Here is a 27,583-nt window from a genome sequence, read left to right as displayed (position 1 = left end):
GGTAATGCCTGTCCTTGAAGGACTGCACCCCATGGAAGAGTGACCTACACTGTAGCAGTTTGAGCAGAACTGTTGCCTGTGAGATGGACTCACGTTGCAGCACTTTGCAGAGAGCTGTTGCTTGTGAGGGGGGCTCAGGTTGGAGAAGTTAATGGAGAACTGTCTCCCGTGGGAGGGATCCATAGTGGGACAGGGGAAGGATTCCTCTCCCTGAGCAGCAGGAGAAGCCATGGGTGATGAACTGACCATAACCCCCATTCCCTGTCTTTCTGCACTGCTGGGGGTGGAAGTAGAGCTCAGGAAGGAGGGAGGGGTGGAGGAAAGGTGTTTCGAAGGTTTTATTTTACTTCTTATTATCCTGCTCTGATTTTTTTACTAATAAATTCAATTAATATCTCTAATTCAGCCTGGTTTTGCCCATGATGGTATTTAATGAGTGATTTCTCCTGGGCCTGAGCTCATGAACCCTTTGTTATATTTTCTCTCTCCTGTGCAGCTGCAGAGGGGAGTGATAGAGAGGTTTTGGTGGGTGCCTGGAATCCAGCCAGCATCAACCTACTACAGAAGTCCACCATGGGATGGAAGGAATGGTTAGGTGTGTGCAGGAGGGTAAGAAGCACCATTTGTTTTCACAAGGTTGTGAAGGACTTTTGGCAGTTTGAATGACAGAGTACAAATTTCATGTCTGGGATTAAAAATATGTTTCTTTTATCGGAATAATCCAGTGGCAGATCTGGATCCAGAGGGCAGCAACTGTCCCTGTGGGGCCTATCAAGGCATGCAGAACAGTGTGCATTTGCATCACTACGAGAGATGTTTTATATTGTTGTAAAACATGTCCTCTCCAGCCCAGCTTCCACTGCCATCCCACTGCTGCAGGTTTGCCAAAGGAACCAGGGCAAGATGTGGTGTGGGGTGTCTCACTGCCCCCATGTATGGGCTGCCCTTTTCCCTAGCCCTGTGCCAGTGAGTCTGACCAAATCCCATTGGTGTCTCTGCCAGAAGGGAGTGTATAGATGGACTAAGACTTCTGTGATAGTAAAACTCCCTCTGTGGAGTAAAAGCAACATCCATAACCATTGGATAAGAAATTGTTTAATTAGATGGGGCTGCACAAAATAAGCATGCTTTGACCTTCCAGTGAAGTTTGGCAGCCTTTATGCTTTAAAATTTCTATTACCAAAAATGAAATGTTTTGATTAATTATTTATTTTCATTTCTATTCAAGCAACCTGAAAGCAAACATCAGGAATATCGTGCCAAAATACCTGGGTTGAGACCATCAGCTTTGTGCCTTGGGGGGAGGTGCTCTGTTGGTGGCAACTCCCGACCTTCCTTTGTTGACACACGTAATAAAGAGAAAATGTTTCTTCAGAACCTGGAGCCTGAAAAGATTGGAACCAGTTGGTCACAGGCACTGGGCTGGAAGAGGGCTGTAACTGTTTTGGGGGCAGTTGGTGGCATTTACTTCCTCTGAAGCATTGGCAGTTGGCTATTGCTGGTAACAGGAGGTTGGATCAGACTGGCTGGTGGTCTGATGCAGTGTGGCAAATGCAATGTAAAAGGCATTAGTTAATGTCTGTGTGATACTTTGGACATATAAGATGGTCTGTAAATGCTGATTTCTGTGATTCCATAATAAACAAAAAACCAAGCGCAGCCACATTACTGTATCTGAGGCCTCAAATTAAGAGCATAGTATTTTTTATTATGGCTTGATACAGTTATAAAGAGAAATACGTATGAATGAGAATTATGGAAACAAAGTATAGCAGAGAAATTAAAAGGATCTCTAAATGTTTAAAAAAGTTGAACTGGTTGAAGCCAAAAATGTGATGAATCAGTCCTTAGTGAGAGGTCATTTTAGTGAGAATTTGCCAGGACCTTTCTCTGTGCATTAATGCCATGAGCAGAGGGAGTACCATGGCAGCCTCCTCACAGCTCTGTCATTTCAGAGGTACAAAGGTTTCTGAACTTTTCCGTCAGGTCCAGGACAGTTGCATTAATTGATCAAACCACAGCAAAACACAGGCTAATATTTTAATTCCGTGCCTTCCACCTTTGCACCTGAGATTTCACAAAAAGCAGCTGTGTGAATCAGCAGGTTTGTGTGCAGCTCTAGCTCCCACTCTTCCTTCCTGCCTTTAGGCATGTTTTCCAGATGGTGATGTAGTTTTTTCCTGCTTTTTGGTGTTGAAGTGCTTACAAGGGGAGTATTTATAGGGAATGTTTTGTGATGTATCATATTCATCTCCTACATCAGATGAAGTGATAAGGCATTGGTAAGCTAAACCTGTTATGGGCTTTTACTATGAATGATCACCAAACTATTGCAGAAAAATAGTTAAACTTCCCTTTACCTTTCTAGTAGAACTACATACGGTTCCTTCCCCATATAAGAGGGAGAACAGCTCACTCTCCACAGCAAAACATGAATAATGTAGCAGATCCATAGAAGTTAGGTGTTATTTCAAGCAATAGAAGGGAAAGCAAAGCAAGGAAGCCTCCTTGATTCCCTTGACTGGGAGAGGCTGTAAAAAGCAGATGAAGAGAGAGGAGGTGGCAAAAAGGTGTAAGCATCCCACTACACCTGTATGCACTAAAACCCTGTGAGCCTGAGTGTGACCTCCTGCAACAGCCCAGCCTTAGACCTTCCAGCCAGCACTGTGGCTCTGCTGGTGCTGCACAGCAGGACGGACCCTGCTGTGGCTTGTGCTCCCACAGGCCTGGCGCCAGCGGAGTGACAAAGGGTCTGCCAGCAGGTGAACTGGTGGGACAGGGCAAGGAGCGGGCTGGCAGGACTGTGCCTGCCGCAAGAGCATTGGCATGGCCTCTGTGCCACTGTGGCGAGTTCGCAGCAGCGTGCCCATGGCTGAGTCTCCGCTCTCCACAGCCGCGCCTAAGGCAAGGGGCATCCTCACCGTGCGCTGCCCCCGCGGCCCGGCCACAAGGGGCTGGCAGCGCAAGGAAGCGGCCCGGGCTATGCAGCACCGTTCTCCCCTGCTGCTGCAGAGCCGCTTCTGCTCTGGCAGAGAGCGGCAGAAGGCCGGAGAGGGCTTCAGCTCCGCTCACAGCCGCTGTTCCCCGGTGCCCGGCCGGGAGCGAGCGCCACGTGTCCGTGCAGCCGCACGCCGCCCCGCGGAGAGGGGAGAAGGCTCGCAGCATTCCCGCCCGCCTCCAACAGCGACCGTCGCTGGATGCGGCGGCGCTTGCCCCGCTCCGCTCCGTCCCTCGGCAGCGGCGGCTGCCGGGCCCCGGGCCGCGCTCCGCCCCCCGCGGGGCCGCGCCGCAGCGCCCCCCTGAGGCCGCGCCCCTTCGCGCGGCCCCTTTAAGGGCCGCCCCGCCCCGTCCCGTGAGCTGGGCCCGGCGGCGCGCGGGGCGGGGCGGGGCGGGGCCTGGCGCGCGGCGGCGGCCGGGGCGTTGGGCGGGCGAGACGCCGGGGCGGCCGGGGCGCGCGGCCGCCGACCTGCAGCGCCAGCGGCACCGCCGCCCCCAGCCCGCCCGCCGAGCCCGCCCGCCCGGTGAGCAGCACCGCCGCCGCCGCGGGGGGAGGGCGCGCAGCCGAGGGGCCGCCGGGGCGCGGGGCGGGGGCAGCGGGCTGGTTGCGGCGGGGCGCGGAGCCGGGCCCGCCGCCGGGGAGCGTGGAGCGTGTGCTGGGCGGCGGCCGGGCGGCGGGGCCGGGAGCCGGAAGGTGTCGGCGGCGTTCCCCCGGGTGGCCCCCGAGGGGAGCCCGGGGAGCCCTGCCCGGCTGCGGCCCCGCACGGAGCTCGCGGTGCTCGGGGCTGCGGCGAGAGCCCTTCCCCACCCGGTTGCCCGGCCGCCTCCCTTACATAATGTCACCTGTGGTACCTGCGGCTCCCTCGTGTCACAGCGGCGGGTGGTCGGTGGTGACGGCAGAGCTGGGCTTTCTCTGAGGTCAGCGGTGTTAAAGTGTGCACTGGGGCGTGAGGATTCGCTTGGTGCGGGATGAACCTCTAGGATTTAAAGCCCCTAAAGTAATAGCGGATAAGCGTTCACCGCTGTCTTCTCTTTTTCCTTTCTTTTCGGCGCATAGAGAGACACAGGGTAAGTGGTGTCTGAGATGAGGGTGGTAGTGAACGCACTGCTGCGGACAATTCAGCGTGAGAAACTTTGTGTCTGTTAGGATTTCATCTTTGCTTTCTTCTTTATGGTGCCCAGAGGTCAGAGCTTCCCTAGCAGCTGCCTTTACACGTGTGCAGTGCTTAGGCTGAGCCTCTGCGTGTGTGCGTGTAACAAATCTATGGTAAATCCCCAGTGGAAGACCTGAAACTCAAAAATAGCCACGCTAGGTTTCTCAGAACTGAAAAGCAATAATTGTTCTAAGTATCCCTAAAATTGGGTAAAGGATGAAAATATACCATAATAAATTGTTCTTTTTTCTAATATATAAATGAAAAAAGTGTCACAGGTTTTCATCTCTGTAGTGTTCTTTTAAACAGATGAATGCAAATACGGTAGTTTCAAGTGGGCGTATTCTCAAGGGGGTTATGTTATTGTGGGGAATGGACGTGATCTCAGTGTAGTTACAGTAACGCAGATTTTGTTGAGTGGAAGGGGGTGAGAGGAAGTAAAAATATAAATTAAAAATATCCTGAAGTAGTCTTTAGAATGGTCAAGAGCTAAACTGAGTTGATGGGCAGAAAGGATCTTGCACTTGTCTGTTTGCGCTTCCTAGTGGCTTTTTGTGCATGTTCCCATAAACGCTATTATGTAATGGTGCTTCTCTTGGCAGGAATCTATTGTCACCGTAATTCCTGAGGTTTCTGGAGCAATGCAGTTTGTTCAGAAGAGTCGTGGTCAGAACAATGGGAAGAAAAGTCCTTAAGAGGAGGTTTTAACCTCTTTAATTTTTCATGCAGTAGGACTAAGCTCAAGACATCTGGATCTTTTCCAGAGTATCTTTACCGTCCTCTGTTTTCAGCTTGTCTTTCTCTTTTCCTAGGCTGCACTGTAGCTGTTGGGCACCAGCTTGCTGCTTACATCTACATCAGAGCTGGGAAAACATTGACTCTCTCCTTTAATAATATTTGTTATACTTCTCTTTTTAGTGTTTTTTTTTTCCTTTTCCCCTCTGAACAGAAACAAAAGTGATATGGTTAGAGCACTTAACTGTGGCTTAGACAAGAAAAAAAAATTGAGATAATGGAGAAAGGGAATTCTCCCAGTTCCCGTCTCTAGTTTGAACTTGTCTGTATACATCAAAGGGAGGCAAAATGCCTAAGCAGAGAAGGAATTTACATATTAAATGTCTGTGCTCTAAGGATCAGTGCTCTCTGTGGTGTCTATAGTTTATCGTTGATTTCATCCACCTCCTTTTCAGGTGTCCGCCATAAATCTCTTCGCAAGTCTGCCTCCTTTTCTTCTTTTTGTGACATGCTATTTTTTGGGGTATATTTTGATGCAGAGAGGATAATTCTTTCTATTACTGTAATCTGGTGGCCAGTTGTGGCACTGGCAGCTTTACAGATCATACTTCTGTCTTTGTAAGTTTCATGTTGTTTCTGGTAGTAATTCTGTAAGCCAAACTTTGAGAAAAAACAGCTTTTCTTTTTCTTGTTTGGAGTTTCATGTGCCCTTTTACATTGGCTTGTCCTGTTATTTAAATGAATGTTTTATGGACCACTAGAAAATACAGTATCATCTGAAAGTAGAAAAGTATGTTTCTTCAAGGGCCACTGGGTGAAGGATATGCTTGAAAGATCTGCAGCCTAATCTAACTAGATTTTAAAATTGAAGACCAATGTAGAGCAGAGTGGCACATGATAAGGGAGTCATAACTTCCTCTTAGACAAGTCATTGTCAAAACCCAGGTGCCCCCATATTTCCTCTTTAAATGCAGATGACTCTCTGAAGTATGGGTCTGGGAAAGTACTGATCTCGAGGCAGAAATTTCCCAACCACAAGCATAGCAGAGACTTCGGCTCTGTCCCCTTCTCTCTCTGCTTCTCATGCAAATTGACCACCTGTAGACTTTGAGGAGGACCCAACGTCCTTGAGTTGTGCAGTGCTCCGTGTCTCTGCTGAAACAGTTCCCACGCAGTTATCAGCAGTTTATATTTAGTGCAGCATGTGAAGGTGGACTGAAATGGCTGCTTGAGCACAGCTGCCTGGGGAGTCAGTAAGTAACTGAAGTCACTAAATGTGTGTCCTGCCTGTAGTGTAGTGGTTTTGATGGAATTTGTTTTGTCTTGGGTCATGGTTGTTTTCAGCTACTTTGCTCCTGCCTGGAGAATTGTTACAACTCTCAGTAAGAGCAGCCTGCCATGATCTTAACCTCAGCTGTGCAACATTATAACTCTAGATTTGGGTTTCTGTGACTGTTCCTGTGCGTCACTTCTGCCTTTTATCGGCGTACTTGCTCACACCACAGCCGTCTACTGCTGTACTGCCCAAATACGCCTCTTGCTTGTTCTGCTTTCGTGAGCAAACAGATGTAAGTTGCTGGCCTCTGTCAGTCCAGAAAGGTTGCATGCTGCACTTGTCTGTGTCAGGCCACTGCTGTTGAATTTCTTTTTCCCTTTTGAAAGTTGCATTTCTTTTTGCTTGCCTGAGATATGTCCAGAGAAGCCCGTTATCTACGAATAACTGCATGAAAGGTCAGTAGCTTGGAAGCCTTGCTCCAGAGTTTCCCGGACTGTGTCCTGTTGTGCACTCTGCTTGGCACAGGGACTCCCCGCAGCTTCCCTGCCCTCTGAGCCACTTGTTGGCTGCTGTAACCAGCTGATCCCAGCTGATCAGGCTTAGCTGGGAGAGAGGCATCTTTAACTGGCAGGGTTGGTCCCACAACCTGCTTGCCTGAAAGACTGGGAGGGAGGGAGGAGAGGCAGCCGGGATTGAATGCTGCTTTAGGAATATGTAAATAGAATATGCTGTAATGTAAAAATGTAAATATGTAAATAGAAACATGAAGGTATTTCCTAGAAGAGGGAAAGGGAAAAATTAACCCATGCATAGCATAGGTATTGTGGTATTAGTTACAGTAGTTTTCTTTTGCCGAAATACAGTAGTCTGTAATTACGTTTATCTAGTTGTTATGAGAAGTGTCATGTCCTTAGAAATGCCGCCTTACATATTTAATCTATTGTCATTAAGCTATTCTGGATACAAATGGAATGACTTCAGAAGTAACAATTTAACCTCCAGCATAGAGTGTAGTAGTGGGGAACAGGTAGATTACTTCCGTGAAGCACTCTCTGTCTTTTTAAGTCTATCTGTGTAATTCATCTGGCTTTGCTGTTCTGTAGTTATATGGACGGTATTTTCCTTGACTCTACTAGAAGTCTTGTTTATGCAGCTGCAAAAATTGATTTTAAGTTTAACCAGTAGAAATGCTTCCTATAAATGTCAGGAAGTGAGCTTTTGTATGTACTAGGAAAGGTTTTCATCTGCGATTTGTATGCTGGCTGTTTTGTTACTGAGTAGTGGCAGCTCCTGCTCTCTCACAGGAAGCTTAGTGCTCTCATGTGGCTTACTACTATGATGCAGTCTGCAAAGTGTGTTTTCAGACTAAGCCTAGTGATGCTAATAAGAGACCAGTGAAAGCCTGGCCTGTCGTTTCCTTGCTTATTTATTTATTTAAAACTGATGATATTTGTGTATGGTAATTCAAGACAGATTTTTGAGGAAGCTCCCCTGCTTGTTTCCCACTGCCTCAGTTGTCCCCCCCCCCCAGCTTCTCTCTTTCCCTGTGTTTTGGACAGTGGGCAGGCTCTGAAAGTGGAGCGTACATGGAGAACTTTCTCTGCAGCACAAAGGATTGATGTGTCTCGTGTCACTCTGGTGATTCCCTGAGGGGAAAGGGGAACTGCTATCCTGGCAACCGGCCCACCAGCAGTAAATTGGCTTCCTGATATAAGTGAGTGCTGAGTGGAATGGGTTGGTCATTGCTGCCACCATAACCTTGTAGACAAGGCAAAGTACAGCTTTTGGAGCTGGTTGAGCAGAGTCACAGGAAATTGGCCACTGGAATCACTTTTATGTGGCAAATGAAACACTGCATCGTATTTGTGCTATAGACTAGAATGGCTTTCATTCTCACAGTGTACACTTGCCATAGGAATAACTTCCTTGTAGGCAATTGAACTTTGCAGGGCTGAAATGTGCACTCTCTTAACCTCGTGCTCAGTAGTGAACCAGTTTCAATACTGTGCCTCTGTACACAGCTCCCTTAGCTTACACTTCAAAAGTGCCAGGACCATTTGGAAAATTTTAAAGCAGTTTACATTTTTCCTTAACTAATTTTCCTCACAGTTTATAATATTGCTGTGGTTTGCTGCTGTTCCTGTTTTTTATTTGCATTGATTTAATGGGATTTTGCAATAAAATGAGTGGGAATTGAAAGGATCTCTGATCGAAATCAAGTTTGCTTGTTTGGGAATGAAGATAGAAAAGAATATGTTGGTGTATTGGATCTCCTTCTGCAGGATTTTTAGAGGTACATAAGTTTTAAGGGGGAAACCCTGCTGATAGGTTGGTCTTTAAAAAATAACCAAGCTAACCAAAACCAAACAATACCCTTCCCAAACTCCCAATTTCAGTAAGTGAGCTTGAGGATGATGTTCTTATTCTATATAAAAACGCAGATCTTTCAGACTATGCTAGACTTGTAATGTGATTTCTAACAGTAGCTGTTAAAGGCTGCTTGCTTTGAAATGAGATGTAGTTTGTATGTGTAATGTTAAACCTATAGATTAGTGAAATGTTTGAATGTCTTTGACCTATTTAGGTTGTTTGGATTTTCTTTTCTCTGTAAATAACTTCTTAAAAGTCTTCAAGGATGATATATTAGAGCAGCCCACACTAATACAGTTTTATTAGGGGATATGCCGGAATCCCCTGTGGATATTGGAGCCTATTTGTGCTGACCACTCCCAAAAGGCATTTTATTTGTTAGACCTAGTAAGGTGCTCTAATGTTAATTAAAACACCTCCCCCCACCCCTCCTTTAAAGGAAAGGATGCATACTGGGTATGCGTTGCTCTCTAATGAGCCAAAAGCTAGCTGATGTGCAGTGAAGACATCAGTAATTTATCATTCTGTGCTGTGTATGGATTCATTCTGCCTGAAAGCTAAGACAGAAACTGCCTCTAAAACACCCTGTGTAGGTTATCCTTTGGTGTTGGTATGCTCACTGAGCAGAATCTCTTTTGTGCCAAAACACCAGCCTGGAAGGGTGATTGACACGTCTGCTTTTCAAGAGAAGTGTCAAAATTGCAGAGCATTTCTCAGAGGGTATGAAAGCTTCACTTCTCCATCTGCTGCCGCATATGCCACTGGCGAGCCAGTGGCCATATGTGCGATCATCCTGAAAGCTTTAAAGCCAGCTTCTCTCTGAAGGCCCCTCACTCCTTTTCAAAGTCCAAAAAGGGCACGCTGCTTGCTTCAGGAAAGGGAGGGTCCTGTTTTCCCCTTAGGAGAATCGAGTACTATGTCTTTATAAAGCTAAAGCACTGTTGCAAAGAGCTGTGTGATCCTGAAATGCTGTGGACTTGTTCTGCGATGTGCAACAAAAGCGTGCTAGAGACTTACTGCAAGCTTTGCCCTGGTATATAAGTATAAAACCATACACACTTACTAACAGAGATTAAAAATCATTTCATGTGTATGGGGAGCAAGGCTGTAAGATCAGGGTTTATGTCTTTTGGTAAGCATATGAGAGATGTGAAGAGCAGTGTGCTAGGTTTACTTTTCATTTATTAGCTGTTCGAACCTTCATCTTAATGCTGTTTCTGGTTTCCTGTCTTGCAGGGCTTGCACACTTCTGAGACTTAAAAGGCTGACATTTAAATGTGACAATGAAAAGTTTAGCAACAAAGGAGATCTTTAAGCAGGCTAGACAAAAATTCCTTTCAGCTGCATGGCTTTTACTCTCACTCGGATGACCAGTTTTCCCAGTTCTCAGTTTGCTATTGTACTTTCCAATGGGGAGAAGGTTACCTTAGTAATAACCATATTTTTAAGTATTGGAATTTTTAGTAGTAATGTGGAATAAAAAGGGTGTATATGGTGATGAGACAATAAAACATACCTGTGAATTTTGGCACTGTAGAAATAAATTTCTCCTACTCTTATCTGGGAAGTATGCAGTATTTGCAATCACCAAAAGTGTATGTCTGATGGCTGGACTTGATGCAGTTTTAATATGTGTATGTCAGGTCACTTTTGGGAAGTTTTTGTCCCACTGAAAAAAAACCCATCAACCAAGCTTGAGTGTTGCTGAAAAATATTTTTTGTAACACTCTGCTATGCTTGAAACTGTTCTCTTCTTATCCTTGAGATTTTTAAATTGAATGTGTGAGGATAGTTTGCATATTCTTTGATTTTGAGTAACTTGTGCAGTATATCTCAGACCCAGATCTGAATTTTGTGGGTAATGTCTGTACCTGAAGCACAGCTGTGTGCCTGTGCCTGTGTCCTAAAAGCATAATAGAGCTACTTCTACCGCTCAAACCTCCTGCTCTTTTATGTGACAGAGTGCCATTCTTAGCATTCACAGGGCTAATACCTACTTTTTCTGTGCAGTTCTAGGTGTGTGAATCAACCTATCGTCACTGAATTGTCAGTTTAATCTTGCTAACTTGACAACTGTTGTATGCCAGCCTGTGTCAATACCAGGTAAGATGAAAGCTGATGCTGTTATTGTATTTTTCCTGAGTTTTTGCTTTTAAAACCTGCATTTTGTCCAAATGCTATGAGTCTTCCATGTTCTCCTCCTGCAGTGAGGCAGCGACTTGTGTTAGCATCTCCAGCTTTTGAAACAGGAAGCATTCTAAAATGTTCTTATGTTCTGACTCCTTTGTAGCCGTGCCTTAGCGTTTTTCTTGACACCTCTGTTAACCTGGATTTTGTAGTGTTCAGATACCACAGGCTGTGTTTTTCTTCCTTGTATTCTTCACTCCCTTACCACTCCCTGGTTTTGCTGTAGAAACTACTGAAGTCCTTCCTGCCTTCCAGAGCTGAGCATGCATGATAAGTCACCTGTACTATCTGGCCTTTTCTCTTGAACAGAAAATAGGTTTTGTTTTGATTTGATTTTTTTTCCCCCTACCTGCTCCCAAATGTTACCTTTGAAAACCTATCACAGAAGGATCTTACTTGTGTATTGTATATTTGATGTTTTAGTTGTAAAAAGCTACCCAGATACGTCTTTCGGAGAATTAAACATAAAGCTGTTACTTGGACCTCATCCTTTTGTCCCCCTTTAGAGAAAGGGTGTAGATTTCAGGGGGGTGAGGTAGGGAGGAAATCCCTTTAATGCTTTCAACAAGGTTATTATCCAGTGCTCTAGGGGAGTCCTAGTGCAGACAAACTAATGTGAACCTTTGTTCTGATGCTAATCAAGATAGGGATAATTCTTCTGACTACGCCCTCTTCCCCTCAGAATCCTCTGGCATTCCTAAGGCGTTAAGCTCCTTTGCTACCTCGCTTTTTGCTGTGCCTGTCTGATGTCCTTGTTTTTTGTAACTGCTACCTTGAGTGCAAAGATTCGAGTTTTCAGAGGGTCTCATAAGGAATGCTTACTTAAATATTTTTAGATTTTTTGGGTGTTCTGGGTGGTACTTTGTATGCTTCAGTTTAATAGATATCTTGGTGGATCTGTGTGTGTTCACTTTTTGTATCACTAAGTAAAAAACCCCAACTCTTTGTTGATGCAAGACACATTGGACTGAATACAGTGGCGTCTTCTGCTACATGTTGGGCCGTGTAACTGGAACTTAGAAGGTATTTTTCATTCTGTCTCTTCTTGGCCAAAGTGAGCAAATGCTGTTTCTCAGATGCTTTTAAGGATTCCTTAAGAGACTAACTTCTGATCCCTAGTCCAAAGAGCTCTGTAAGTTTTCTAGTGTGTGCAGCCTAGATAATGTTTTGCTTTACGCCAGTAATCTGCTCTCAGTCTAAACATAATTTGCACAGCATCAGAGATAAGATTGAAGCCTAGGTATATAGTGAAATATGACTCTGCCTGTGATAGAACACAAAAAATAGTGCCTCTTCACCACATCTTATTTGTGACAATGGGGCTAGGATGGTGGTGAAAATATGGTTATGTCTCTTGTGAAATGCTTGCATCAGACAGAGCTGTTAAAAAATGTCATGCAGATCAAGAAGAGGAGGGAAGAAGTGTTTGGAGTTAGCCTCTTTAGCCTTTCCTTAGCAGTAAGAAGCTGATGAGAAGCTCATCCTTGTGCTCCTGAAAGCTAATAGGGCAGTGCCGTTAGTGATAGTGGGCTCTCTGAGGATCGATGGTGGCAATCCTCCGTGGATAATCTGTCCTGGGTCTGGCTGGGCTGGCCTTCCGGTGAATTTGTAAGGGAGTTTGCTATCTTTCACTAGGGGCTGTTCTCTCAACAGAGTGGTTTGAGACCCTTTTTGGTATCAGTACAGAATAGAGGGATGGGAAGGACTTAGACAAGTTAAACATCTTCCCTAGAAGACAGAAACTGTGTATGTGTGCACGGCTAGCATGAGCGTATTGGTGCAATGCTCTCATGTTTCATTTTGGTGGAGTGCTTTTTCCTAATGCAGAATTGGAGACCTCCTGCAGTGATGATGTAAAAATCTGACCTCTTTGCAAACTGCACAATTTTTGCCTGTGTAGACATACAATATCTAGATAAGCTGAGCCCAAAAATGTGTGCAAAAAGGTAATGGGGCAGAGGGAGAAAGGCTCCATCAGAAGATGCTCAACTGAGGAGACTGACTTGAAGTGCTTTCTGCCAGTGACTATGCGCAGATGCAGAGTACATTTCAAAGTAATCCAGCTTTGCTCCTTCATGCAAACCTGCATGGAAACATCAGCTCTGGGAGGGGTTTATCAGCACTTCTAAACAGTGTTGTTTTTTAAGGTTAATTCTGTTCACAATATCCTGAAGAAACATCACTACCACATACAGTACATTTTATGTGGGTATAATTATGGGCTAAGTGTAACTGCCTTTGCCTAGTTCTATTAACCCAACAGTTGTTAAATCTCAGGAAATGCTCATTTTTAGAGTGATTGCTTTTACGACCTGAAAATAAAACCTGGAAGATGTATGTGGTGTTGGTTTTATCTTTTCTTTACCCTTGATTTGCATATGTGGGGCATTTCCTGCAAATGGGTGCCCTGTACTTAGTTATTCATATTCTATCATTTTCTACATTGTGCTCATCTTTTGTGATTTGAAACAAAGTAAGTTGATCCCTATTAGTCTGGTTGACTAATGTGTACCTGTGCCCAGTGTTTTCCATCTCCAGCTGTGCTTCTTGCAGAGTGATACACATCCTGCAGGCTCTCCAGGCGTTGTTCCAGACAAGCCTTGCTGAATTTGAAATATGTGATAAGATTTATTTTTATTCTCTGATGTACTTGGTGTCAAGCAACTGTATTTTATAGTCCTCTTGCATTGTGCATTTAATTGCTGCATAACTGATTCCTTCTGTATCAAGCATACATTGATTTTGGGGTCTTTATGCCAACATTGATTTTGGGTTTTTTTTGTACCATTTGTTTAACAGGCTCCCAGTACACAGGGAAATTCTGCAACCTCTTTCTACTTAAAGTAGTACTTGGAGTTGAGAGGTATTATTCAACTTAGAAAACACAGGACTGTGTCTTAACAAGGGCTTGTATGTTGAGCTTTTGATGGGATACTCTTCCTTTTCAGAGTATGGTGAAAGAGCTGAGGAGGCTGCTGTCCTGCTAAGTTCTTTATTTCATAGTTCCATAGTTTTCTGAAGGCAGAGTTCAAGGGGGTTACATGATAAGGCCAAGCAGCAGCAGCAGGCAAACAGCAAGTAGCAAGCAGCTTCTTCTTCTAATTCTAGTTCTGATTCTTTCTTACAGAAGTATAGATTGTATTTGTTAATTGACCAATAAGATTAACACACGATTCTAGTTTTCCTTTTCTTAACCTATCCTGGTCTAATTCTAACAGTCATAAGTCTTACACAAGTGTTACATAGGTATTACACAAATTTGCATATATAGTTTCCAGCAGCTCTTACTGTTTATGTGAACACTCTATCTAAAAAATGTGAACAGTATAGTTCTATCTGTATTTTGTCTAAAGTAAAGAAATTCTGTGAAAAGGTAACACTGCTGCAGTAAAAACTGTGTTTAAGGTCTCTGCTGCAGCTTTTCAATCTTTAAGGCACTTAGCATATATTTCTACTAAAAGTTAAAAATCTCTATTTCTATTTCACTTTGGTGTGACTTCATGTATCTCACCTTATCCAAAGGTTTTAATTCAGCCTCTGTGCTTTGGCTTCCCTCTGGGCCTGGGTCCAGAGGAGCTTTCACTCTAACACTCCTGTGTATCCTAAACTCTGAAGATACAGCCAGGCACTGTCAAGGTGCTCAGAGAAGTTAAAGGCAACACTTCCCTTTCAGCACCTCACACTGACTGTTCAATTTGTTTAATCCCCATAAATGGTGAATTTTATAGGATGGATACAATAACAGTGGGGTTTTTTTTGTATTCCTGGCCACAAAGATCAATATTAAATGTAAAATCAGTAAATTTTATCTACATATTTTTTCCTCTAGGACTCACAGTTACCTTAGTCTTTCTTGTCTTTGAGTTCTTCTCCTTCTTGGCTATGAAGCCAAAAGTGTTATATGTGATAATGATAGAATTCCCTCTTAAGTGTGTAAGGCAGCCTGTTTTTCAAATAGAAAAAAAAAATTTTGAATGTAGGTAAGGTTCAGGAGGACAGTGAGATATTTTAAGGAGGCTTTTTGAAGCTGGCTTAGTACTTTAGTATACTGGGATTATCCCATGAATTCAGTAGAGTTACTTCAGACTTGCACCATGAAGGTGATTGCTGTTACACCCTCACCTGATGTTGGAAAGAATATCACAGAGATCCTCTCCCCTTTTGGCCAAGGGAAGTAAAATAAGAGTATTGCACCCAGAGTGTGTGGAATGCCTTGAGGAGTGTGATGCTGTGCCTGCTGTCCAGGAGTTGGATGCTGAGAAAGGTATTTGACTTGCACTGCCTGTGAGAACAGAGACTGCTACCTCTGAAAGCTGAGGCTCTATTAGTCTCTCAGGAAAAATACCCGTGAGGTTAGGAAAGTTGATGAGTGTAGGCAGTATTAATGCAAGCTTTGTGTAGTGCCATGAATGTTATGTAGCTGCTGCCTGGGCTTCTCTGCACGCTTCCTGCTTTTCAAAGCATCTGCAGGAAACAGTGCAGTAAATTAGACGACCTTGTTTTGATCACTTGTGGATTTTTGCACACCTATATGTGTGCAGTTTTTGAGGCTAGATCAGTTTCCTCAGTATGCAGCTGTCTGTAATCAAGGTGTAATCTACAGTGTGCTAGGCAGTGCTCCCAGGTGAGAACACAAATCACAGTCAAAGGCCAGTAACATGCGATGGAGGAAGGTAAGGGAGGGAAAAAAAAGGCATGTAAAAATGTAACTAACTAAACCTGAAATAGCCTGCTGCTTTTATGTGATGTTACTCTTAAGATGTTGATGACAAGAGTACATTTGGGAAGACAAACCTTGCAATAATCTACCAGTCTCCTGGTGTCCTAGAGCTAGTTCTTGGAATGCGATGATGTCGCTTAGCTTCCTGTGAGGAAGAATTATCATTTGGCCATAGGTTTTTGCCTTTAGGTTGTGTTTGGCAAAAGAAGTTTTAGGTAAATTTAATTCATTTTGCTTTGTATTGGTATTAAAAACTTAACCCCCATTCATTCTTGGCCTTTCTATGATGGAGACATTGCTGGGGTGAGCCTTGCACGTGGATAACTTACGTTCTATAGGTAATTCTGTAACAAAGGGTGAGTTTACTTGATGTCTTCTGGAAGAAGAGTTAAAATAGCTGAAGTGCAGAAGCAAAAGCTCATTGAGTAAAAATTATATGCTTCCATAATTAATGGCTGTTTCCAGTGTAATAGGGTGTAACGTGTGGCTGCTGCATGCCTTGTACTGCTGCATGCTGGTGTACGACTTCATTGTGGTTTTCCCAATGTGTAAGGCTGTAGGGTTGCCAAGCTTTCAGCTGCTGGTGTAGGGTTGTGCCAGCCACACCTGGCACACAGGGAGGTGGTGACCTTGTAGGTGTGCGGAACATGGGCAGCCGCAGGGAGGAAAAGCATTTACGTGCTGCTGCCACTGATGTCTTTCTGCAGTAGTGCTGAGCTAGACCTTACCTCCTTTTGCATCAAATAGAAATGCTTCCTCACCAGACTTCACTGGTCAGGAAAGCTGAAATACTTGGTGTTCCAAAACCAAAAATCCTGTTGCTTTGGGGTTTCTTAGTGCCTCATGAGCAGACTATTTAAAGGGACTGGGTCAACTGGAAATTGCTGTCTTTGAAAAAGTTTCTCTATATTTGTTCATGTAAGATTATGAGAAAGTTTGGAGGGTGAAATGTTACCTTTACGTTTCAGATCATAGTGTGCTCATTGACACAGGTGTGGTTGTTTTGATATCCCACAGAATACATCTGGTCCTTCCAAATTTGAAGGCTTGGTTATGCTTCTGCTTTTCTTCTCTATGCTACATGAGGTGATGAGAAAATAAGCTGTCATGTATCTAAAGTTCAGACCTTGGCAGAGCGGCTGGGGTGCACTGCTAATACCTGAAGCTTCTTTTAATTTGCAGAGAAAAAAAAATCCTTTAATTATTGGATAGATGACAAGAATGCAGATCAAAGTGAGACTTTTGAGGCAAAGCTTAGCTTTTAAGGTAGAGGCAATCATGGCTCTCCTAATGAAGTTTAATGTTGGCACTACAGAACTGAGGACAGACTTGGGAAAAGACAATGTAAAAGTCTTGTCTGTCCTGTGATATACTGGCCTTGCCCCCTTGATCTCCTTATCCTTGGCAGAGGGCAGGTGCCATGTGCTGAGTTACTTCAGCCACTGCCATCTTCTGCTGTCCTGTGTGCTTCTCTTGAGGTGAGACACACAACTGCTGGTCTGCTCTGACCTTTTCTTCTTAGGCTTCCCCATGCAAAGGGATCACTGTCCAGCTCTGGTTTCAAGTGATCCTAAATAGATGGGCTATCCGAAGTTAAACACAGGAAAACAATGGGTTTTGTTTGTCTCCACAAAATCTGCCTTATCTGGAAACTGTAACAAGCCTGCTATAGTTTGACTGCTGTTAGCCACAAGTAGAGTGAATGATACTAGACAAAAAAAAGCCTAGAAGTATTTGTTATGGAAGTCCATATTTAATCTCTCCCTGTAGCCTTTGACTTGCTTAAGGCTGTGTTACAACCTTGCTGATTTCCAAGACTACTGATTGCCCTGTGTCTGAAAATGCATTTAATTATGTGGTGCTCTTATAGGCAGTAGGTCTTCCTTTTCACATGGAAGAAATGGAGACTACAGATCTTGCTGCAAATTGATTGTGAGTAACTTCTGGTGACATGGAAAAACTTAAATAACAATAACATAAACTGTGTGCAGAAGCCTGAGTTGCAGAAGGCTTCAGAGTCAGAAACCTGTATCCAGTTTTCAGCTTCCATAGGTTTCTACACCACATGAGTGCACTGTTTCTGCTGCACGTTGGTGTGAAATGTATCCTTTTATAGTAGGATCATCAGTAAATGATGAAGGCAAAACATGTAAGAAAATGACACTTTGTTCTACAAACTTATCATCAAAAGCTGGCATTCATAAGCATAAAAGATGAAACTCCTGGTCCTAAGATGAGACTTCTAGACACCTCTCTCTGTAAATATTTAGCCTAGCAATAGCTAAAATTCTGATACTACATCTCCTTTTGCCTCTGGCACTTTGTGGCTGTGGGGCTGTTAGCCAGACACTTGCTGTCTGCGTCTCTTCTGTGCTGCATTGCTTTTTGCACCTGCTGCTTGGGAAGAGGCTGAAGAAGCCTTGGTGTCTCAATAGTGAACTTGAACCCCACATGAGAGCTATACACCAGGTACCTGGGGTACTGCCTTTTTGTCCTCCTGTAAGCAAATGCTTGGCTCTGCTGAAGACACTTATGGATTACTCTGCATGTAAAAATGTTAATCTCTAGCTTTCTTGCCTGAACTCCCTTCCATAGGCAGAGAGCAAATGCAAAGTGAGATGTATGGGTCAGGGTAATAATATAGTTGGACTCAGATTGGAGTGTTTTAAAGGGGTGGAGAGGGGAGGCTGGACATGTTGTGACCCAAATGGATCTTGGAAATAATGCTGGCACTAGTTAATCTGGCCTGTTATTTTTCATTTTATTTACTCCTGGCACTTGATTGTCAGACTAGGCTTTTATACTGTGTTCTCTTTGTGGCTTAGACTGCTCAGCACTGCTGCAAAATCCTTCTAATCCTTTTTGCTATCTGTCTCTTGGAACGAAAACTCAATTGACAGAGTGAGTACTTGAATTCCAGAGAGTAAGTGTGGATTCGGACTTGGGAAGAGTGAAGAACCATCATATATGACAAGACCTTGTTGGGAGGGAGGGGGTCTGAATAAACCTGTGTGCTATATCTTGGCAGCTGTTGAGAGCCTTTGCTAGTGTCAGGGGTCTTATCTGCTTTCACAACTAAATGGTACCCACCAACAGGTGTTCAAATAGAAAAAGACCTTATTGATCTGGTTTGGGTTTTTTTAAGAGACAATGAGGATGCATTAAGATTGTCCCTCTTGCCTTGTAATTTTGCTGCATGTCAGATCTGTATGTGGGGTAGCACTGCAGAAGTAGAAGCCTTCTCAGCTTGGCAGGCTTGTGTTCTGCAAGATGTTAGAAAACATTGCTGCCATGCGCCTGCCTTCACGTTTGTTGAAGAAAGACATGTTTCTGGGTGCTCTGATTGGAATCGTGTTGGTTGCAATTCTGAGTAGTTCTTTCAAGAATTGAAGGTTGCTTCACGACTGTGGTTGAGATGTACTGTGCTAACTGTGCTTACTGCTGCCAAGTGCTGCACAGTTCCAGAGTGTAACTGTAATCTGCTGGTGACAAAACTGGTCTTTCAGAGTTGCAGCTCTGACTTGGCTGTGGATAAACCAGGCTTATGTTAGCACTAAGCAAAACTCCTACATGAGCATTCTCATCCTCCTGTTTCTGGCATCTTGGCATAAAAAGTGCCTTGAGCTTGACTGCCTGGGCCAGAATACTGACAGTACCCATTCCTTGGAAAGCCATATCTGGACTGGGAATGTTGTGTCTGTAACAGGGAAAGGGGAACAGGCATTCTTCCTCTTAACTTGGAAGGAATGACCTATTACTTTTGCTTTTAAATATGAATGAACTCATTCTCCTTACCTCAGATATTGGCCATATGGTATTCCTGGTAAAAGCAGCAGATGTTCTTCTGCTGCTGTGTTTTGCTTTGGTACACAAATTCTCTTTGTTTTCTTTCTGTCCTGTCTGCAGTGGGCTGTAATATTGCTCATCTTGAGTGGATCTGGTTACTGCCTTGGTTTTCTAAATGTGCATTTACAAATAAGGCACGGGGTGCATGAAATGTTGCTTGTCGAGTGGATCTGATGTGTGTATGTGTCTAGGTGGTAACAACCCTGTATTCTGGTTCAGTATGCTCAGCTCAACAGCTTTTCCCTCTGTTTTGCTGTTACTTACAGCCTCTGCACTTTGTTCTTCAGCATAAAACTGGGTTCCACCCTGCCTTCTTTATGATTGGTTTGGTTTGGTTTTGCTAGTGAAAGGAGTTTCTTTGCAAATCTGCATCACTGTATCCCAGTGCATTGTTCTTCTAGTGAGAGAATAAGGATACTTTTGCATGTAAGTGGTTGTTTTCTATGTTCTCCCTGCCAGTGTAGTTTGTCTTCTTGTGTACTCATGAGCTGCTGTTCCAGTTTACTAGGGAAGAGTAAGCATATGGAGGTGCACTGCAGTCTGAGTGCCAGACAGACCGTGGCATTTAGCAGTTTGGATGCAGGAGTTTGAGAACTGCACCCGTAAAGAGTTGTTTCTCTGTTGTGTCTTTTGTTTGCATGGATTATAAAGTTCTTGACGCATCCATCAAACTTGCTGGTGAAAGTAACTCAGATTTTCCTGTTTCATGCATTCTTAGGAATCCTCATGTGGAAAGGGGCACATTGCTTTGCCACTGGAGTTCTGTTGCCCTAAAGCAGCGTCAGTGGCTGGCTGAGCGTGCACTGCCATGCTGACCTATGCAAAAACTTTCACACATGCAGCTGGAACAGGCGTAGTTACGAACCAAGCCCTTCTGTAAGCTTCTTGTCTGGGCATAGTTGAAGGCAGCTCCTTACTTCCCTTTCTCTATAAATCTAGCTGTGGTTAAAATTTATTTCTACTCCCTTTTCAGGGAGTCTGCTGGTTTTCTTTGTAAAGATAAGCACATGTCAGTATGGACATATTTACTAAGAAGGGTGTCAAACAACAGAGAATGTGGTGGTAGATTTTAAGATTTATAGAATAAGAAGGAGGATTCGCTGTTGATATCAAGGAAGCTGCCATGATTTAACAAGAAAAATTTGTCCATAGTTCGGTAAAGTGTATGGTGATGAGATTGCTTAATGTGAAACAATTGTTAGCTTTGTCTTTCATTTTTGAGAGAATGCAGATAGCAAATGTGGGACAATTCGAAGTGTGTGTGTGTGTGTGGTTGATTGTGCTCTCTGGTTAACATGATACTGAGAGGAGGCACTAGCACAGGTCTTGTGACCAGTCTGTTGATACTTTATCTCTTGCTTTATTTTGGAAGGCCTGTAGTGGTGACATGGGGTGATTCCCCTTTGGAGAAAACATGTGTCTCTAGAGGACAGATACTGTCTTTCTGGTGAAGGAGACAGAAGTGGGGAGGTGCTTTCCTCAGGGCCCAAGGGGTTTGCCTCAGATAGTGCACTGAAGAAACCTGTAGTATGGAGCTGCCCTTCCTGTCTGTGTTCAGAAACCACTAGTCCTTTTCGGAAGACTTGTGTCTGGGTGCTCTTGGGCCTGTTTTCTTTGATGCTGTAAGTTACCTGTGATATTTTGTGCACTCTGCTGAGCATGTGAGGGCTTGTAGTTCTTACGTTCAGTGAGACAGGGTGGTCTTGTAGGCCGCTTGTACAGCAAAATACTGTCACTGGCAGGTACTTCTCAACTTCGTGTGGCCTGTTGGCAGAGCCAGTCAACAGACCAAACTCTTTTAAGCATCTGCTTGTGAAGGAGACTGAAGCCTAGAGTGCTTTGTCTAAGGGGGAAAGAGTATGTTTGATGATGTTGGGATGAATGGTAAGAGTTATTCAGTTATGATAGATGGCTCTGAAATTTTAATGCTGCTCTTACTAGGAGACAAAACCACAAGAGTGAAACCTGCTGATAGCTGTGTTTGGGAACAGACTCAGGTTCCCTGAGAATCCCACTGGGCCCAGTTACAAGGATGCAATGTAGCAGTGTTTTCATCTTTGTCCATAATCAAAAGAGGAACAGCTGCTCTGGGGGTGATAAAATGCAAGGAAAGGCCAGATAAATTCTAAGACATTGAAAAGAGACAGATTTCTTTGTAATAGTCTCATGTGTATTTACAAGAGTTACTATAGTCTTTGAGGTGCTGCCACAATGTACACACTTTAAGCAAAAACAACAACAAAAAGTTGTTTAAACTGTGATGGACAAGATCAGTGTTCAGAATGCTGGAGATGTTTTGTAGCAAACCTGTGTTCTCTGTCCCACTGCTCTCAGTTATTTGCCCCGCACTGCCATTGTAGCACCCCATGTTCCATGCTGCAGGCATGCTTTGGCTTAGTATCAAGCTCTGAAAGGTGCGTTCAGCAGCAGTTCATGATCTCAGCCAAGGAGGGGGTGTATGCTTGTGTAGGTTCTGTCTCTTAAGGAGGCATGACTAAACTGGGAACAGTTAAAAAAAATTACGAAATAAAACTCCCACAACCCCATTCCCATTTCTCCTCCACCACTCCCCCTGCAACAGCTCTCCCTACCACAAAACCTGAAAGCTTTCTGAATGCTCATCTGGCATGGGAGAGGAGACAGTTTGCTCTTTTTCCTGGAGCAGGAGATTCCTGTGTTCCCATTTGTGGTTGTTTAGGGAAGCCTTTAGCAGGTATCTACAGGGTGGTGATAAGCCCTTGCATGATGGAGCGTAGCCATCACTGTCCGTATGCAGCTTAGCCCTGCACTGAGCTCCACAAAGTAGGGGCACTGCTCAGTCCTGCTGAGGGAGTGATGTGCCCGCACAATCCTCCCTAGACTGCTGCTGCTGCTGCAGCCACACAGGACCTTGGCGAAATGCACAAAGTAACTGCCCTCAAAACCTTGCAAACTCATTCCTGTCTGCCCAGGGCGATTTTTTTTCAGTCATGGGAAGTCCTGGAGACATTGCTAATGAGTTCAGCTGAGGAAATCACACAAGGAACTGTGGGAGAGGGAAGGCTCATGTGTGTGTGCAAAGCGTGAACTAGAATGTGTGCAAAGAGGGTAAGGAGGTGTGGTAAAAATCTTAAGGAATGAAGGAAATGAAACAAAGGTGAGGCAGCGTTAAGACTTGAAAACGAAGGGAAAGAGCTGGAAACTGAAGAGGGTAGCCATTGGGAAAGAAAGTCTTAGTTTTTAGTCCTTTCATAAATCTGATTTATAAATCAGTAAGTATCAAGCTCATGTCAGTGACTGTTGCTACAAAAATATAAAGGGGGTTAAATATTTACAGATGAGAATTTGAGGGAAAACTTGTTTTCAAGTAGTTTTGCTCTTTGATTCTTGCTACTGAGTCAAATTTTTGGCGTGTTTGGGACAGAAATAGCTCATGTATCTGAGTGCCCTTTTAATTTCCTTTTCAGTCTTCTGAACTGCGGTGAGTAATGAACTGTAGTGCACAAAGAAAGCATTAAGAACAGGCGTGGTGCAGATTTTATTGCATGTTTGCAGTAGACCAAAGAGCTCTGTATTTCTCTGGGTGTGATATAGCAAGAACCTGCTGTGAGAGTAAGATCTCTGGGACCAGTGATGGCTCCGATTAAAGAGGTGGTTTCTCTCCACATGATGGTAGCTTACAATATCCCTGTAGCAGTGCTCTTTTTTTTGCTCAGTGTTTATACAGCACCTAGCACAGCATGGTCTGATTTGTGGGCTCCAGTTCATGCTTTTCTTTGACCTGCAAGTGCTAATGAGATGTGCTTGTGAAGGGCTTTTTTGCCTAGTCACATACCTGTCTGAAGCAAAAGTTTATCCTTTGGCATGTGCCCCAGGTTTCCTGTCTGCATCTCTTCCCTTGCAGGGACTTCTGCAGAGAAGCACAACAACTAGCTGTTTTGTAGGAAAAAGGATGTTAAAAAGTGTGTGCTAAAGAGAAGGGATGAGAAATGACGTTTCAGCCAAGAGGCTTTCATTGTATGAGGGGGAGGAGCATGCAGCAGAGGGGGAAGCAGCATGAGATCAGTGGGCTTTTTATCGCACAGCTTGAAAAGATCCCACAACTAAAATCTGATCTAACCTTTGCTTCCTGCGTGTCTTACAAGAAATGTTTCCCATGTAAGGCAAGGAAAGCCTGCTGTAAGGAAGCATGTGGCTGTCATTTTTTTCAGAAAATGTGTCTCAGCATTCAATTGTAGAGAAACAGACCAAAGAGACCTGTGGTAGCTGCAACCTTTATTGCCCACATTTGTGCTATTTAAAGACTAGTTTTCTCCAGCTTGATTCTGGAGAAATAGCAGGCTTGCCTAAAGTCTACTGACTACTTGTAGGTGAGGGGATTTAGCCAGGCATTACTAGGGATAGGCCTGACATTTCTCAAGTCAATATAATTGGATTATTCAGCTGATGGTAAGCCTACACCTTTCCAGCAGGTTTCTAGAGCTCTGGTTTGACTCTCAGTAAACAATTTATTACAGCCTATACAAAGCCACCTACACTTCAGGTGTGGTTTTAAAAAGAACTGTGGACTATATTAATCACCCCTCTGAAGTTCTTTATGACTTTCATTCCTGATACCCTTTGCCCCCACTTATACTTTTTCTTGACTTACAATAGTGGAGGAAAAAAAATTCTGTCTCAGAAATGGGGATTTAATAATGTCTTGGCTAAAGAAGCCAAGGATTCCTTTTTGCATCTTGAAATGAAGGTGCTTGCAGACCTTGGGTTAATCTTAATATCTAAAAAATAGTTTCAGCTCTCAACTTCAGCTAATTTCATGAACCAGACTCTCCCAGCACTGATGACATTAAGGCAGTAATGATCATGTCCTCTGTTTCAGTCTCCTCCTCAGCTTTTTTTTTTAAGCTTCTGGAAAGTTTGAGAGTCCCATTGTAGGTTGTGCATCTTTCTTTTGTTGCAATGTCATTCACATTACTATCACTGGTCTTAACTCAAACCCTTTGCATTTTGTGTGTAGTCCTGGGTGAACACTTGTAGAAGGGAACTGGGATCCCTCTGCATGTTCTCATCTCTTGATTGGTTTGCACATGGGCTCTGTAGCCTGTTCTCAGGAATGTGCAGTGGGTGTTGAGCATTACTGTGCTCTGAGGTGACGTGGTTCCCACAGGGCCAGCTCTTTCTTCTTTCTGCGTTTCTTCATTCCCATCAGATCAGGAGTCCTTCCTGCAGTTAGGAAGTCAAGATTAGTTTCCCAGAAAAGAAAGCGAGCAAAATTTTTGGGTTGGGCATCTTGGAACCGTTGATATTGCAGACCATCACCTGCTCTGCATTTTTCCTTGCTGGTGAAAGTACTTGCAGTGTTTGCACGGAATAGTGTTCCCTTGATGATGGTGATGTTGAGGTTGTACTGTAAATTCTACAAGGCCTCTGTCCTGAGCGCCTTTGTCTTTGGGAAAGAGTAACCTTTTATGTCGTGACTTCTGAAACTTGCTCTTGGTCTAGTGACAAAACCCAACAGTTTTTTTTGTCAGAAATAAAAATTTATCAGTGGGACTGTTTCTTCAAAGAACTTAAACTCCTGCCCAATTACACTTGTTTCATAGCAAATGTAGCCTAAATATAATGAGCTTTTTCAGATTTGATTTGTCTTCAAGGAGCTTGTGAAGACTGCTGATGCCTTTGATGTAAATAAAGCATGGCTATTCTTGGCAGAGGTGATGAAACTTAACCTTGGTCCCTCAGAAGTACATTGTTGAGCTCTGTCCTTACCAGCATGTGTTCCTACCTTTCTAAAGGGCTCACAGTAGCATTTCACTGGGATTTCTTTTCATTTGCAAGGGTGGTGTGGAGCAGCCTTTGCAGTGATTTCCAGCAGCTCTACTCAAGCACTTCTGAGGAGCAGGATTTGGAGTAAGAGGCTGTGGCAGTGTTGCTAGAGACCAGGGAAGGGTATGTGAGTGTTGGAGAAAAGGCTTCTGATAGCTATTGTGCTCCTGCAGTATGCTGTAAGAAGGGTGGTTTCCTCAAAATGTGCTTTGTAGTGTCCTGTGGAGCCTTAGTGGAGCTATTTATTTTCCACAATGCAGGCTTGTCTTTGTCCTCCCCCCCACTTCCCTCTGCGTGTAAAAGAGTGATTCTGCTTCATGAGGAGTGCAGATCCTGAAGTGCAAAAGGAGACAATGGAGATCGACTGTTGTCCAGAGCCAAGTGTTGCTTATACCTGTTAAATGCATTGTCCAGCTTATCCAGAAAAGCAGCTCTAGGTGAGTTAGAATGTGTATAAAAGCATGCAGAGACTAGTCTTTTCAACAAATGAAGCTTGCAAGTGTCTTTTCAAAAGATATTGATGGAAATCCAGATAGTTGCAAGTGACAGACCACCAACTCCTCTGGATACAGCTGCTGTGACATTCACAACATCAAGTCACCCCAAGACACAATCTCTCTGAACCTTATAGGTGGAGGTACAGATGACATTTGGTGTTTTGTTGGGGTTTTTTTACAGTTGTTTCTCTGCATTTAGTGAAGTGAGGTTATTAAAAAAACACCAGCTCCTTCCCCCCCCATTCTTGGTCCATTCTTCTGCAGGGACCCTTTCTTAAAGCTCTGTGTAATGTATTTTTTTCTTATGGTTAAGAATGAGAAGCTCAGTTAACCTCTGCATGTGAGACCATTACCAGTGTGATGTTGATGTTTAGACCTTTCTGCAAGATTCAGGGATTTTTATTTGTAAAGCATGCCTTAATTTAAATGGTTGCTCCATTTTTTTTAATTGTTGTGCCAGTGTCATTACTTTCCTGTTACTCTTTCTTGTCTGTTCAAGAGATGCTAGGAAATCATTGAGCAGGTTTCTGATCCTGATGTCAAGCTGTTTGCATTCCTCTACATACATGTAGCATCTGTAGAAACTAACACTTATCTCTGTATGGGTTTTATTTAGAATGTTTGGCTTTAGAGGAAAAGGAAATTGGTAACACTGAAAGATGGTGTAAATTGATTTAACCAGTTGTTTTGCAGCAAATCCTTAAACTGCAGAGGCAAAAGGAAAACAGCTTTGGTGATGACAGCTGCTGACTCTCAAAAGACTAAATTGCGTACCAGATTTACAAAATGGGGAAAACAAATCCAATCTTAAGGGTACAGTATAAAAGGGTGCATACCCCTTGAGAAACTCACTTCAAAATAGTTTAAATGAACATGAAAATCCTCTGCTGTTGAAAGTCGTTTTAAATCACCTTCTCACTCTTTGGTGGGTCTTGCATATTAATTTTGTTGTGCTGTAAGCTCTCATGGCTGATCTCCTTATGCTGCTGCTTGGAGCACTGTGTTACAGGTAAAAACATGAAGAGGAGGACTTTTAAACAAGCGTGCTTTATACTAATTTTAATAACCTTTATTTAATCAATTCAGTCTGAGGGAAGCTTGTTTCCAGAGACAGGAAATTGCCTGAGGATTACTGGCTGTCGCAGGACCTTCATATTTATTTCAAAAATGTCTGGGAAAAAAAAAAAATAATAGAATCAGTCTTCCTTTAAAGGCAGCTGAAACTGGAGTTGCTGTGCTTTTCCCATGAGGCTGAGTAGAGGTCACTGGGAATTCTGTGCTAGAGTGGTTTTTCTTGACAAATAGTTTCATGACTTCAGTGTACTCATGCAGGGTGCTTTGAGACACCTTAAAACCCCAAGCAAAGCAGGGAGTGATGTGTTTCCCAAGTGGATGTACTGTTAACTTAGCTGCTAGTGGCTTGACATACTTACTCCTTACCTTCAAGATAGTAGAGAGTTAAATACGCCTGTCCTAAAATGCACTTTTTAGAGGGAATGGGGAAGGATCTTCCACTTCTCAGCTCTGTGTGTGCAAGGGGAGCAAGGCGTAGAGGTGTCTGGGACAGCATGTGTGGTATCTTTCATGATCATGTGCCCAGCCTATTGATATTTGAATGTGCTGGACAGTTGAAAAAAAGGCAGAAATCCAGTGAAGACTCTATCATCTGCCTTCTTGTTTGTGTTTCATGGATGCTTGCCTGGTAGCTGGCCCATTCAGGGGTGGAGGACTATGACTGGAGCCAGGAGGGAGGCAGCACCTGGGAGTGGTGTGCTTGGCTGAGGGACAGCAGGCAGGGAGGCAACTACCCAGGTCACTAGCAAGATGCTTTACCTCTACGTTCTGGTCCCAGTGGTGAAGAGGCGTTGCCTTTGGCTTTATCCAGGGTTTGTCTTTGCACATTTTGAGCGTCGGAGGGAATCTGATCTTTGGAAGAGTTTTCCTTAGAGTTTTGAAGCTGACTGGATAAAGCCTAGCTGTGCTTTTGCAGTCCTAG

The 27,583-nt window shown here is 43.8% G+C and overlaps 1 protein-coding gene across 10 annotated transcripts in view; it reads left to right on the top strand.

Moving 5' to 3' along the window:
- The window catches only part of SUSD6 (sushi domain containing 6), a 100,323-nt gene that overhangs the window by 10,267 nt on the left and 62,473 nt on the right, over nt 1-27,583 (top strand). For 4 of the 10 annotated variants that reach the window (XM_069017593.1, XM_069017583.1, XM_069017584.1 and 1 more), the window contains 2 exons: nt 497-609; nt 10,543-10,635. The exons of 1 other annotated variant lie outside the window; for it this stretch is intronic. The gene's annotated coding sequence lies outside the window, so the exon portion shown is untranslated. Of the gene's footprint in view, nt 1-496; nt 610-3,435; nt 3,522-3,622; nt 3,916-7,721; nt 7,877-10,542; nt 10,636-27,583 lie in introns of those variants that run through there. 5 more of the 10 variants (XM_069017589.1, XM_069017590.1, XM_069017587.1 and 2 more) reach the window with 5 other exon arrangements.

This window comes from Aphelocoma coerulescens, chromosome 5 (genome assembly GCF_041296385.1).
Source record: "Aphelocoma coerulescens isolate FSJ_1873_10779 chromosome 5, UR_Acoe_1.0, whole genome shotgun sequence".
Taxonomy (NCBI): domain Eukaryota; kingdom Metazoa; phylum Chordata; class Aves; order Passeriformes; family Corvidae; genus Aphelocoma; species Aphelocoma coerulescens.
This window is presented reverse-complemented; position numbering and strand designations above follow the sequence as displayed.